This window comes from the organism of the source record quoted next, unplaced genomic scaffold, assembly GCF_019419815.1.
Source record: "Pyrus x bretschneideri cultivar Hongxiangsu unplaced genomic scaffold, Pyrus_bretschneideri_v1 Contig8, whole genome shotgun sequence".
Taxonomy (NCBI): Eukaryota; Viridiplantae; Streptophyta; class Magnoliopsida; order Rosales; family Rosaceae; genus Pyrus; species Pyrus x bretschneideri.
The window spans coordinates 3853435-3866726 of NW_025999820.1; positions in this window are offsets into that span (position 1 = coordinate 3853435).

The following is a 13292-nucleotide window of genomic DNA, read 5'->3' on the forward strand; positions in this document are numbered from 1 at the left end:
TGTGTGTGCGTGTGTGCGTGTGTGTGTGTGTGTATTACAGTGCTTAATTAATATATGCATATGGTGTGATCTGAATTGGAAGATTAAAGCGCTAACAAAACTTTAAGAGATCATGTTGTTCCTTCTTAGGGTTCTTTAATGAAAATTTTATTTCCAATATTTAACTTTTTAAAGAAGAGAATGGATGACTAGCTAACACAACTCACACCAACTAGTGCTAATCAGTTTGGCTTCCTTTAACATAATAAAGTATATTAACGTCAGGGTTTATATTTTTAGTGGTTGATCACTTCCCACTTGAAGAAGTTGGAGTTTTGCTGTAAAATTAATTGGTAATCTGCCTAGTAGTCCACTTACTTATAATCACATGTATGGATACTCTCAATAGGACCCCTAATGTGTGACGAATTTTTAAACCTAGCACGTAAACAACACGTGCAAATTGGGTGATGTAGAGCACTCGTGGCCGTTGGGTTCCACAAATGGGACAACCTACTCTAATACATGAAGAAGTTGGAGTTCTACCGTAAAACCAATTGTCAATATGTGAAGTAGTCTAATTACTCAGAGCAAGTTCACCCCTCCCAGCAATCAATTGGGTTATTGAATCTTCCCACAACCCACAAAATCCTTTATACCCAAGCCCAATCAATCATGACTGCTCAATCGAGCATGAATAGCCCAACCCAGTTGATTTGATGTCAACCACTTTTTTATTTTGCGTCAGGCGCATGAATCACACACGTGAAGTTGGGCGAGTGAGCTGACAAGCCTGTCGCTAGGGTCTGCATTGCAACCATCTATGCACGTGAGCCGTTGGATTATCCAAATTTGATGATCCATGTTAATTTGTCATTTAAAAAAAATAAAAAAAAATGAAAAAAAGCCTTTGTCATAACGTGGCACAATTTGGGTATTTGGATTGCAAAAAATAAAATAAAATAAAGAGAATATGAAATGTGGCGTGATGGACCAGGATTGTGATTTCGGATAATGCCATATGACATGACAGAATTGGTTAAAAGTTCTATTCGAAATTAAACATAATATTAATTGTTTTAAATAATTTTTAATACCAATAGTGCGGACAATTCATTTATGGGGTGACGATAGATCTAGATTTAAGTAGTTACTATTTATTAAGACAATATTTGCCATCCAATTGAGGGGGCAATTATTGTCTTAGTGGGGTGACTTTGCTCTTAAAAGCACATACAAGGTGCATTCTTTTCTCGATAAGGAATTCATACTCAACAACTCAGACATCACAAAAACATCCAACTCTTGCCCTCTCTCCTTTCTCGAATAACAAACTCAAAGATGGTGTTGTAGGTACTTAACCTATGTGATACCTAGCTTGAGTTCCACACTGGGTCATGGGAGCCTCTCTAGCTGATGTTTCTCTTGGGGAAAGTAGTTGGATGGTTACACGGTACCATTTATACAGGCAACTTGACCTATTGTTTCATGTCAATTTAGGTGCTTTGTCCAGTAGTGGTACTTGGGGTTGACACACGAACCTGTTGTGGCTGAGTGTGTGGTTGTGATACTTTGAGTTCCACATTGGTTGCGCACCGATAAAGATCATAGAAGGTTCGAGGAAGCACTCGTTATCAACTTTTGGATTGTGGACAACCTGTTGGGTGAGAAGTTTATTTTTACCTATCATATCAGAGGTGATCTAACCTAGCTCTTGGTAATTGGTCAATGAGGAATTGGGATGACCAGCTGCCTATATCATTGGCCAAGTGGTGTGAAGTACAACCCTTTATTCACATGGATGCAATCATGCAAATTAAGGGAGGGAGGGAGTTTTCGTATCCTCACTTCTTCCTGAAATGCGGTGACCATCTGTCTATTATTTAACTATTTTACATTATACTCGTCAGTTTACACTTTGACGTTACATAGTAATTGTAAGTTATTATTAACAACACAAAATGACATTGTTACTATTGTAACAAAGTTAATTTTTATGTTTCAGACGTCATATCTGCACTGAAAAAATAATATACTATGCGTCGACGTGATGACATTACATAAGGATTCTTCCCAGCAATTGCTCGCTTGGGTATTTAGTCAAAAAAAAAAAAAAAACACGAAAAAAATATGTTGCATAATAAGCTAAAAAGAATGGGAGGAAACGTGGACCTGAATAAAAAAAATGAGTGGGCAGCAGAATAATTGTGGAGCAGCAACAGGAGGACGAAAGCGTGACGCGGATTTCACCACCGCTCTCTTTCGTTGAATTTAGACACCCACCAGAAATTCCAAGCTTCTTGGTGCAGCTGTATCCCCATTATTTTATCACACAACCCCAAACGTTACTCTCCAAACTTATATTATCGATAACTTACTCAATAAACTTTCATTTTTTAAAATATGAAAAAAAAAGACAACGCCACATAATATTATAGAGATACGAAACTGCGTTGTCAATGCTGAATCTTTAGGGTTTGTATTGCGAGTTATATATTAGTTAAAATATAAATAGTAGTCTGTTGTTCCACATTGATGAAGTGTATTTGTAATATCAATTATAACTCCTATATATACATTAATCTTCAAAGTGAAGTATATATAGGAGTTACAATTGGTATTACATATACACTTCATCAATGTGAGACAATAGACTACTATTTACACCTTAACTAATATATAACTCGCAACACTCCCCCTCAAGTTTGAGCAAAAATGTCACGCATGCCCAACTTGTCAAGCGAGTTAGAAAACACACTATTAGACACAGCCTTAGTAAGTACATCAGCAAGTTGATCTTTAGATCCCACAAACGGAAACATAATAATTCTAGCATCCAATTTTTCCTTGATGAAATGTCGATCAATCTCCACATGTTTTGTTCGATTATGTTGCACTAGATTATGAGCAATCTCAATAGCAGCCTTGTTATCACAATGGAGTTTCATAGCACCCTTGGGTTTAAATCCAAGATCTCTCAACAATTTTTTCAACCACAACAACTCACATACACCATGAGACATACCATGAAACTCAGCTTTAGCACTTGACCTAGCCACCACTTTTTGTTTCTTGCTTCTCCAAGTAACTAGATTACCACCCACAAACGTAAAGTATCTAGATGTAGATTGCCGATTAGTGATAGAATTTGCCCAATCTGCATCTGCATACCCTTCGACATTCAAATGACTATTCTTGGAGAAAACCAGGCCTTTGCCAGGAGCCATCTTCAAGTACCTCAAAATACGGATTACTGCATCCATATGAGCTTTACTAGGTAAGTGCATAAACTGACTTACCACACTAACTGCATAAGCAATGTTAGGGCAAGTGTAAAACAAATAAATTAATCTTCCTACAAGCCTCTTGATACCGTTCCTTATGAGTAAGAACTTGATCCGAAAATAAACCTAGACGATGATTTTGCTCAATCGAAGTATCAACAGGTTTGCAATCTAACATACCTGTTTTAGTTAACAAATCAAGAACATACTTCCGTTGAGACAGAAAATACCATGCTTGGATCGTGCAACCTCGATTCCAAGAAAATACTTCAATTCACAATTCTTTCATCTCAAATTCAGTAGCTAGGTACTTTTGAAGACATTGTATCTCATTCTGATCAACAGTCACTATCATGTCATCAACATAAATAATCAATGCAGTTAGCTTACCATTTTGTCGATTTAGAAACAAAGTATGATCTGAATGACTCTGGACATACCCAAACTTCTTCATTGAACTTATAAACCTCCCAAACCACGCTCTAGGAGATTGTTTCAAGCCATACAAAGCCTTTCGCAACCTACATACACACATGTTTTCCAGGAGATGGTCCGATACTAGGTGGGAGATCCATATAAACTTCCTCCTTGAGATTACCATGAAGGAAAGCATTCTTAACATCAAACTGCAACATAGGCCAATCCTGGTTTGCTGTTAAGGATAGAAGAACACGCACATTATTAAGTTTGGCAACATGAGCAAAAGTCTCCTGATAGTCCATCCCATAGGTTTAAGTATAACCCTTAGCAACTAATCTGGCGTTATACTGGTCAATAGAACCATCTGCTTTGTGCTTAATAGTGAACACCCATCTACATCCAACAACTTTCTTCTTGTTTGGTAAAGGAATCAAATCCCAAGTAGAATTCTTTTACAAGGCTTCCATCTCAACTCTTATGGCATTAACCCACTTAGGGTCAGACAAAGCATCGTGCAATTTTGTTGGAATTGATACACTAGATAGCTGACATATGTTAGATTCATATGGTTTGAACAAACGATAAGTAGACACATAATTGTTGATAGGATATTTGGCTTTGGCATGCAAATCAGGCTCATATTGTACTTTAGGTTTTCCACGATTAGCTCATAGAGGCAACTGATAAGTAGAGAATCGTCGTAATTTACCTTATGTATGTCACCATCTTGTACCAAACTGTAGAAGAATCACTACTGGATGAACATCATCAGGCAACTCGTTAGACATACCAGAAGCAGGCAACGGGTCATCAGAAGGTAATTCATGAGACGTCTTAACAAGCAACTCGTTGGGCATGTTTGATCTGTCATCAGTAGAAATAGTTTCGGGAATGACAAGTGACCGATCACTATCTATAGCTGACTGATCAGTATCACGCAACATAATAGGTTCTGTCCCTAACTCTACCTGTAACACATTATCCATACCATCTCTTTGAATTTGCACTTCACTCCCACTTTCCCCCTGAAGTGGAGAGTTGAAAGAGGGCTTCACAAAATATGAAACTTCCTCGTGGAAGGTGACATCCATGGTAATATAAGTTTTCTAAGTTGCAGGATGATAACACTTATAGCCTTTTTGATTGTTAGCATACCCAATAAATACACATCGAAGAGCACATGCATCAAGTTTACTTTGCTGATAAGAGTAGACATGCACATACGCAATACACCTAAACACTTTCGAAGAAGTTTTGATACAGAAACAAGATAAACATGTTTTTATAGCACATCAAGCGGTGTTTGAAAATCAAGAACCCTACTTGGAACACAATTTATCAAATACACAACAACCAAAACAACATGACCCCACAAATGATTATGACCACATTTATCCAACATCAAGGAGTGAGCAACCTCCATTATTTGACGATTCTTTCATTTGGACACACCATTTTGTTGGGGTGTAAACGGAATAGTAGTCTAGTGAATAATACCCTGATCACAAAAAAAAATGTCAAAGTGTGATTCACATATTTTCCTTCGTTATCAGACCTGAAGACATTAACTTTGGTTTGAAATTGAGTAGACACCAATGCACAAAATTCTTGAAGAAGCAAAGGAACATCACTCTTATTCTTCATCAAGAACATCCAAGTAAATCGAGTACAATCATCAATAAAAGTAACAAACCAACGGAATCCATTAGAAGTAACCTTCACCGGACCCCACACATCAGAATGTATTAAATCAAATGGCAAAGCAGCTTTAGAATCACTTATGGGAAATGAAGCATGATGAATTTTAGCCATGACACATGTTTCACACTTGAACTCTGAATCACTACAAGTGCGAAACAAAAAAGGAAATAGATGCTTCATATAACTGAATGATGGATGTCCCAATCGTTGACGCCACAACCAAATTTGATGTCTGTCATCCACTTTAATACGTAAAACTTGAAACCGGAAACAACAATATCCTCCGTACTCAAGATGTACAAACCCCCTATTCTTTTACCATGACCAATTATTTTCTGAGTTTGAATGTCTTGAAAATAACAATACGTAGAGTAAAAGTGAGCAGAAAAGATACGCAGTGGAATGACAACAATTTACCAGAATACTGTTCATGGTACTATAGCAAGGCGTTGTAAAGCACACAGGTTACCAAGAGCGAATTGCTCTGATACCATGTAGAATTTTTCAGGTCGACGGGCTAATGGCCCACTCCAACAACACTGATATTGTCTCCATTTTTCCACCTACCCAATCCTCAGATGTGGGGTTTTATCACAAAGGCCTCAGTATTAGTTAGAGTAGGGTAATTCTATTTAAAGTACTATTTTCTTCTCCCTTTGTTCGATGTGGGACAAATGAGGGTTCCAATATATATAAGAAATTCCCAAAAAAATTCTAGCCCTCGATGGCTCTAAGTGGTTGCCAATGTGGATTTCCATGTTTGATCCATAAAATGAGGTCTCACGTGCGGGGGAGTGTTGGAACCCCTATTTGTCCCACATCGGATGGAGGGAGAAGAGAAGAGTATTTTAAATAAAATTACCCCTACTCTAACGAACAGTGAGGCCTTTTGTGATAAAATCACATATATAAGGATTGAGCAGATGGTAAAGTGAGGATAATATCAATGTTGTTGGAGTGGACCCTCAATCTGTCGACCTGAAAAATTCTACCGTTTGTTGCTTTCTGATCAACGCTTTCTTGTGGAACAAAAACTTTGCGACTTGTCCAACGGCCAGGTCATTTATGGCATTAAAAAAAAGGATCCTGATTAGGTTAATTGATTCCCTGAATTTGCCAAGGAAAAAGGTGGAGAACAGTAATTAAACCCTTAACTTGAAGAAAACAAAAAAGAATTCCAAAGTTTGTTTATTTGTTATATTAAAGTCATTACCAATTTACCAGCAGTTTCTTTGGAGTTGTAGTCGAATTTAAAACTAACCAAGCGTGGTTGACTGGTTCATCTCCACAAGTTCATGTTTTTGATGTCTATCCATTACGAATATTTAGCGTGCTATCGATCCACAAGATATTAACTAGCGGAGTGGTTGGTTAGTTAGCTAGTGGATATGTACATGCTTTGGAAACAAAAAAAATAATCTCTGGTTATGTGCAATATTAAGTTGGTAAAGGCAAGTTGGTACTTTGGGGGCACCAGAAAAGTGGATGGGGATGACATGGTTGTGCTCTTATTTGCTACTCATCAATCATCATGCTGGCCTTATGAGATTCCAAATGCTGTATAAGCTTGGCATTAGCAAACGAGATACTAATTAATATATGATGATAATTTGATTTCTCATGAAACAATATAATATTATGTCTATAAATATTGTTATTGGTGCTTTTCGCTTAAGTTGATTTTTACCATAAGATAACGTTATTCAATACTATGCTAGACTGGTGGATAAGATAGCATAAGCGAGGACAGTAGAAATAAATACAGAGAAAACTTGATTTACACCCACTTCCTTGAGCCAGTTTTAGGTAAAACCCAAAAATTAAACAATATGACAAACCCAATGAACACAAAAAAAAAAAAAAAAAAAAAAGGCAAAGGATTACTGGGTCACAATCAAATAACAGAGCTTCAATCTACTTGAAATTGACTCCTCACACCAGCTCCCTCTCTCTCTCTCTCTCCGACAAAACATACACAATTAACAAAAAAAAGTATGAATTACATCGGATCACAACAACCTGATTCTACGCCTGAGCTCGTCAGCTCATAACCGTTGGGTTCTCGTCCGAATGCAAGGTGTGGACCTCAGAAACGCCTCATGATGAATAGCGCAATGGAAGCACCACACAATTAGGGCCACTTAAAACTCTAGTAACTTTTCAGGCTAATGAAAAACCTAGTATAAGCCACTAGGGTTAGTCGTCTATAGCTCTATGGTGAGGGTGCGTAGAGTATATATTAGAATTCCTTATTTCTAACTTAAAAAAAAAAAAAAAAAAATCTTGGTACCAATCTGAAGGTGCCTCGTTGGACATCAAGCATCCATCAGTGTTCTTGTTATATGTGAAATTTTCCTTTCATTCTGCAAGGATTAACTTTTGCAAATCTGAATGTCTTTGAATTCTCTGTCAGTTCCTTAACACACACAGTAAAACGTTGAACATGAAAACGGTAGAGACATACCCTAGAGTGGGAGGCTCGGAGGGCTAACAAGGTCTTTCCGGTTGTCAATAAAACTTGATACATTAAGTTCGGTTGCAACTTTACAGTGTATCATGTTGTTCATATCCTCAGCACTCATGAAAATTTAGACAGACGAGATTGAAGAAGGAGTTTCCGCTCCCTACACCAATGCTAAATGGTTGTACTACTTCCTAAAGTCAAGTTGTTGCACCAATCAAATAATGTGTGGGTTTGTGTGATTGATCGTCTTTATTAGATGCTTTAGTACTTTTCGAGATACGTACAAAACTGAATATATATGATAAAAATTCAAACGCGTGCTCTTAAGCCATTGCCGAGAATAGCGCAAATTTGGACATGCATAGTTGAAGTTAAACAAAAGGATAATTAGTTAACCAAATGCGTTGATGCATAAGGAGATCCATCATCAATATTAACACTGAAGTCTTAAGGGGCATCCTATCAATTAAAAAAGCCAGTATGCACTGCTTTTCAGTGCAAAAATTATAGTGCTATGAAATTCTTTCAAATTTTTAATCGTTAAAATTTAACTGTCGTACCTTTAATCAAAGACGTAATAGTTAAAACCTCAACGTATATAAAATACTTCAGAATGTGGTAGAACACCTTTCTACTTCGCCGTACGTGATATCATGACACTATCTATCATTGAACAGTGCTTTAAATTGTACATGTTTGTTGTCCATGTTTAGTTACTTGTATTACTTTGTGCTGGTTCCCAAAGCAGCAAAATGGCAGTGAAATTGTACACCTTATGATTGTTGTACGAAGCAGTGTCGCTACTGATCAGTACACAGTGAAGGCCACAAGTTGATCAAGCACTAGCTTGCTAGCTTTTACAGCACGTCCAGTATGTTTTTATTATTTCTGCAATTTAATCAATAAGACAACGTAACATTTTTGTTTTATTTTTGCTCAACATCATACGCTATGGTGCATGTTCACAATCACCTTCAAGGCTTAACGTTTGAAAAATCGCTAGAACAAGCTAAAGTTGCAAAAGAAGGGATCAGCAATCTGATTGCCCTCTCGCAAAATATGAGAAAAACAAGAACACATTTTAGCTAAGAGAGCTAAACAATTTGACCAACGAACACTAAGACGTTGTGGCACCAATGAAGTTGAAGAAGAAAAGAAGTGAACAACCAATGATGAGTCACATTCAATCCATAAATAAAACCCACCTCGAGATATTTCAGCCTCTAAAGCAGCCTAAAGTAAGCCAACAAAATTTCAAAAAATAGCCCCAAAACCCGCTAAACCGGACAATCACGAGCAGCACCATCAAGTACGGAATAAGATCACTGTGGCGGAGGATGTTACTTCACAGGAGGTTGGGCCGGGTGTGGTGGATGGAGATGGACAGGAGTGGGCCTCTTCATGGGCTAAGTCATCGAGGGTGGTAACATGAAAGTCATATTTAATGGGCAAAATGGGCCTAAAAATATGAAAGAAATGATTAGGGCCTAAACCAAAAAAGTTAATGGACAAAAAACCCATGTGGGGGGTTTTTCCACATTTCATCCCATTAACTGGATCTAAATTAAAAGCTCCATTTGACAAACAACGATGCTTTTGTTATAGCGGTGGCGGCTGGCGAGTCTCAGCCCCGTCCATTCAACTGCAACGTTCCAAGAGGTGTCCACTATGGTAGCAAAATTTTGCTATCTTTGGATTTGATGAAATTGTGCCTACAAAACAAATTAAGCACCTTTGGTTACAATCAAAGTCATGCGTCCAGTGAAGGGACCAAGAAAGGGGGGGGGGGGGTTTGGCCAATGAAACTCGGAGATAAATTTAGGGTTAAATTGCGTAGAATCAACTTCAACTTAATTGAGAAGTGTGAAGAATGATATATTTATAAGGAGCATCGCTGACAACATAGGTTGGGAATCCCACGCTACGTGTTGGCATTCAGTTGGCCAAGCTGTGTGTATCCGATGAACGAAATTGTACTTGTGTAGTGACAGTACTGATGATAATCTTTGAAGATATTTCTAAAGTCAATTAATAAAAATCTTAAGAATATTTTGGAAAACCCTTGGTTAGATGTAATTGTACCTCGAATAAATGAATGTCTTTAATTAGGAAAGCTTAAAGGTAGTAATTAGTTATTAATTTTACTTTTAATTCCCTTGCCTTATCTCCTCGCCACGAGCAGAGGAGCTTGGAGATATTGTAGTCAGCAGCTTAGGTCTTCCTCATTAGTTGACCTACGCACGGAATGAATGCGGGCACTGGCAATTTAATGAGGGCATCCTCGTCAATAGTGAATAAAAATCCACGTATCAGCTTCAGGATTTTATGAATTATTTTTGGCTCCACATCTACTGTGACAATAAGTAAGTTGTGAATTCAAACCTTAAGCTTTCACCTCCATGATCTGATCTAAGGATCTTTATACTTTTTGTTTTTTTAAACTTGCAATTCCACTTTGGTTTTGAATTCTTTGAACTATGCAAAGGCTTCAGACTTGGGTTTCATAAGAACACAAATCCAAACCTCAACTTGTCGTCTGTAATGGAGATGAAGTAGCTATACCCACCTTTTGCAAATGTGCTAATTGGGCCCGCATACATCACCAGGTATTAGCTTGTAAATTCACTAGCCCGTTGATTAACTCCATCAAATAGAGCTCGAGCCATTTTACACATGAGACAAGGCTCACAAGACGAGAATGGTTTATAAGATTTAAGATGATTAATCTATCATTATCCAAGCATTCTAAATGCTTCTCACTAACTTGACCTCAACGCGTATGCTTCTCACTGATGTTAATAATTGTCACTTACATTACACTATATAATGGCGTGTCATTTCATCCTTAAATGTGATATCACATTTTGAATCACCATGGATTACAAGTACCTGTTTAAATCCACATAAAGGATCAACATAATAGTCTCTAAAGGTGACACCCCATCAAAATAGTATTTGAAGTTGAAAATGATCAATGTCGTCCCTGAAAATGTGTGTTACAAATCAATTTCTTCCTTCCTTTGAATTCTGTTACAAAATCGTTTAATGTGCTGACATGTCGCATTGTGGGGCCTTTCACTCCAATATTATGATGCCATATGAATAAGAGCAAGTTCGTTTAAAAAAAAAAATGATTCACATATAAAAAATAAAAAAAAAAGAAGAAAAACAAAAACTAAAATAATGATCGCGATTAAGGAGGATGAAAACTTCCATGATTAAGGAATTGGGCATGAATTGGACTTCTTATATGAAGAGGAGTTCGACAGGGAAGAGCCAGGCCGAGGAAGATTAGTCATGCTGGGTGTATCACAATTGAGATAGATAATAAGATTGAGAGAAATGAGTATTGACGGCGATAAATCGCCGCCGGAAATTGACGTCAAAACCTTGAAGTTGCCAACGTTGTTAGAAACACTGCGCCGCCGTGAAGCTTTGGCCGTTGGAGATAGACCTGGTACTTGTGTCGTTTTTTTCATGTTCGTGTTATTTTTATGACATACCCGATATCTTAACAGGTCGTGTCGTGTAGCACCTGTTAAAGTAAACAACTAATATGACCCGACTTGAAATCCACCTCTCGTTACCCGTTAGAGAAAATATATTTTAAATCAATAAATACTGAAAATGAAAAACATAATTTGACTAAAAAATAGGGAATTGTTATTGGCATCCAAAAATCTCATTTTGCACTCCGAACTTTCTATAATTTGTAGGAAAATTACACTTGTGAGGAGTTTAGAATGAGATTTTTGGAGTTTTAATAATTGTGACAACCCATCCCGAGTTCTATGATTTTATAAATTTTTAAAATGTGAATTTACGAAAATGCCCTAGAGGCGAGGGTATTGACTTTCGTTGACCAATGTATAGTGAGACGTATGAAATATTTTTTAACGTATTCTTGAAGTACTCGATGGTATGGACACGTAGGCGCGATTAGAATCGAATTTAGAGTTATTTCGAAGCTTTTACGAAATTTTGAAAGTAAGGGCATCGCGGTAATTTCACAAGTGGAGATTTTTTATTGTGACAACCCCTCCCTAGTTCTACGATTTTTTAAAATTTATAAAATCGTAGAACTAGGGACGGGTTGTCACAATAACAGTTCCCAAAAAATAATAGAAAACATAATACTAAATTAGTATCTGCATATGTCACATAAATATTACTTCAAAACATTAAAAAAAAAAAATTTGTCTTTCAAGTATTGCATACCTCAAATAAGAGCCTAATGAAAAATCATAAGTATATTACTACAAAATACCAAATGTTCAAGGATATGCAAAATAAGATACTTGTACATTAATGATTATGAATTTTATTTATTTTAAACTCCCTTAAAAATACTATTTATGAAGGTTTGTATAGTATTAAAAATTCAAATGACGATGTACCCATCCTCAAAGCGTAGATGCGATCACGAGTGTTTTGCATATTTCTTTATATTTTTTGCACTTATGAATTAATTATTATAATTTTTTAATGTGTTTCTTATTTTTAAATTACTTGATATTTTTTGTTTTTAATGTGTCCTATAATTTTTTTTAATCTCACTCTTTGCCTATAGTATACTATTAAAAATAATAAATAAATAAATAAAACTTAAAATTTTCAAGTTTGTATAGAATTATTACAATAATACATATTTAATATATAATATATACATATGCTCAATATTTTATGGTAAGTTTTTTTTAGTAGTTAAAAAATTAAAATCATCAAAGTAACTTTTTCCTTAACGTGTTGAAACGGGTTACCCACGTGTCACTCTCGTCTAAACTTGTTAGGGACCCATTATCAACGGGTTCTTTTCGTATGACCCGATAACGACCCGATTAGTTATCATGTTGATCCGAAACCTATTATTTTTGTGTCATTTTTGTGTCGTGTTAACATGCCGTGTAAAAAATTACTAGGTCTAGCTGGGGAAGATCATACACCAAGACGAAGTCCATCTCGATACGAATCTAACGCTACCAACCATGCCTCGAACGGTAGTTCGGAAAGTTCGAAACCCAATTCACAAATTGCAGTTTCGAGAAGGTTCATACGAAGAAGAAAGGGAATGACGCTGTTTTCAGATGCAATTATACAAGGGTTAAATTAAAAATTAATTTTGTTTTTCTAATCCACAAGGCATCATAATATTGGAGTTGGGGGTTCATAATGTGCAACGTCAGCACACTAATTTTTAACGAAATTCAGACAGGATGACAATATTAATTTGTTATACCTATCTTTAGGGACATAATTGATCAATTTTTAACTTCAGTGACCATCTTGATATGGTGGGTCAATTTCAAGAACCATTTGTTATAAAAGACCCTAATATAAATACATGTCAGAATGAAATAGCACTCTTCAATGATCATCTTTATATCCACTTTCATGTTGTGTAACGTATCACACGCATAATAACTAGCTCCTGAATCAAGTATCCA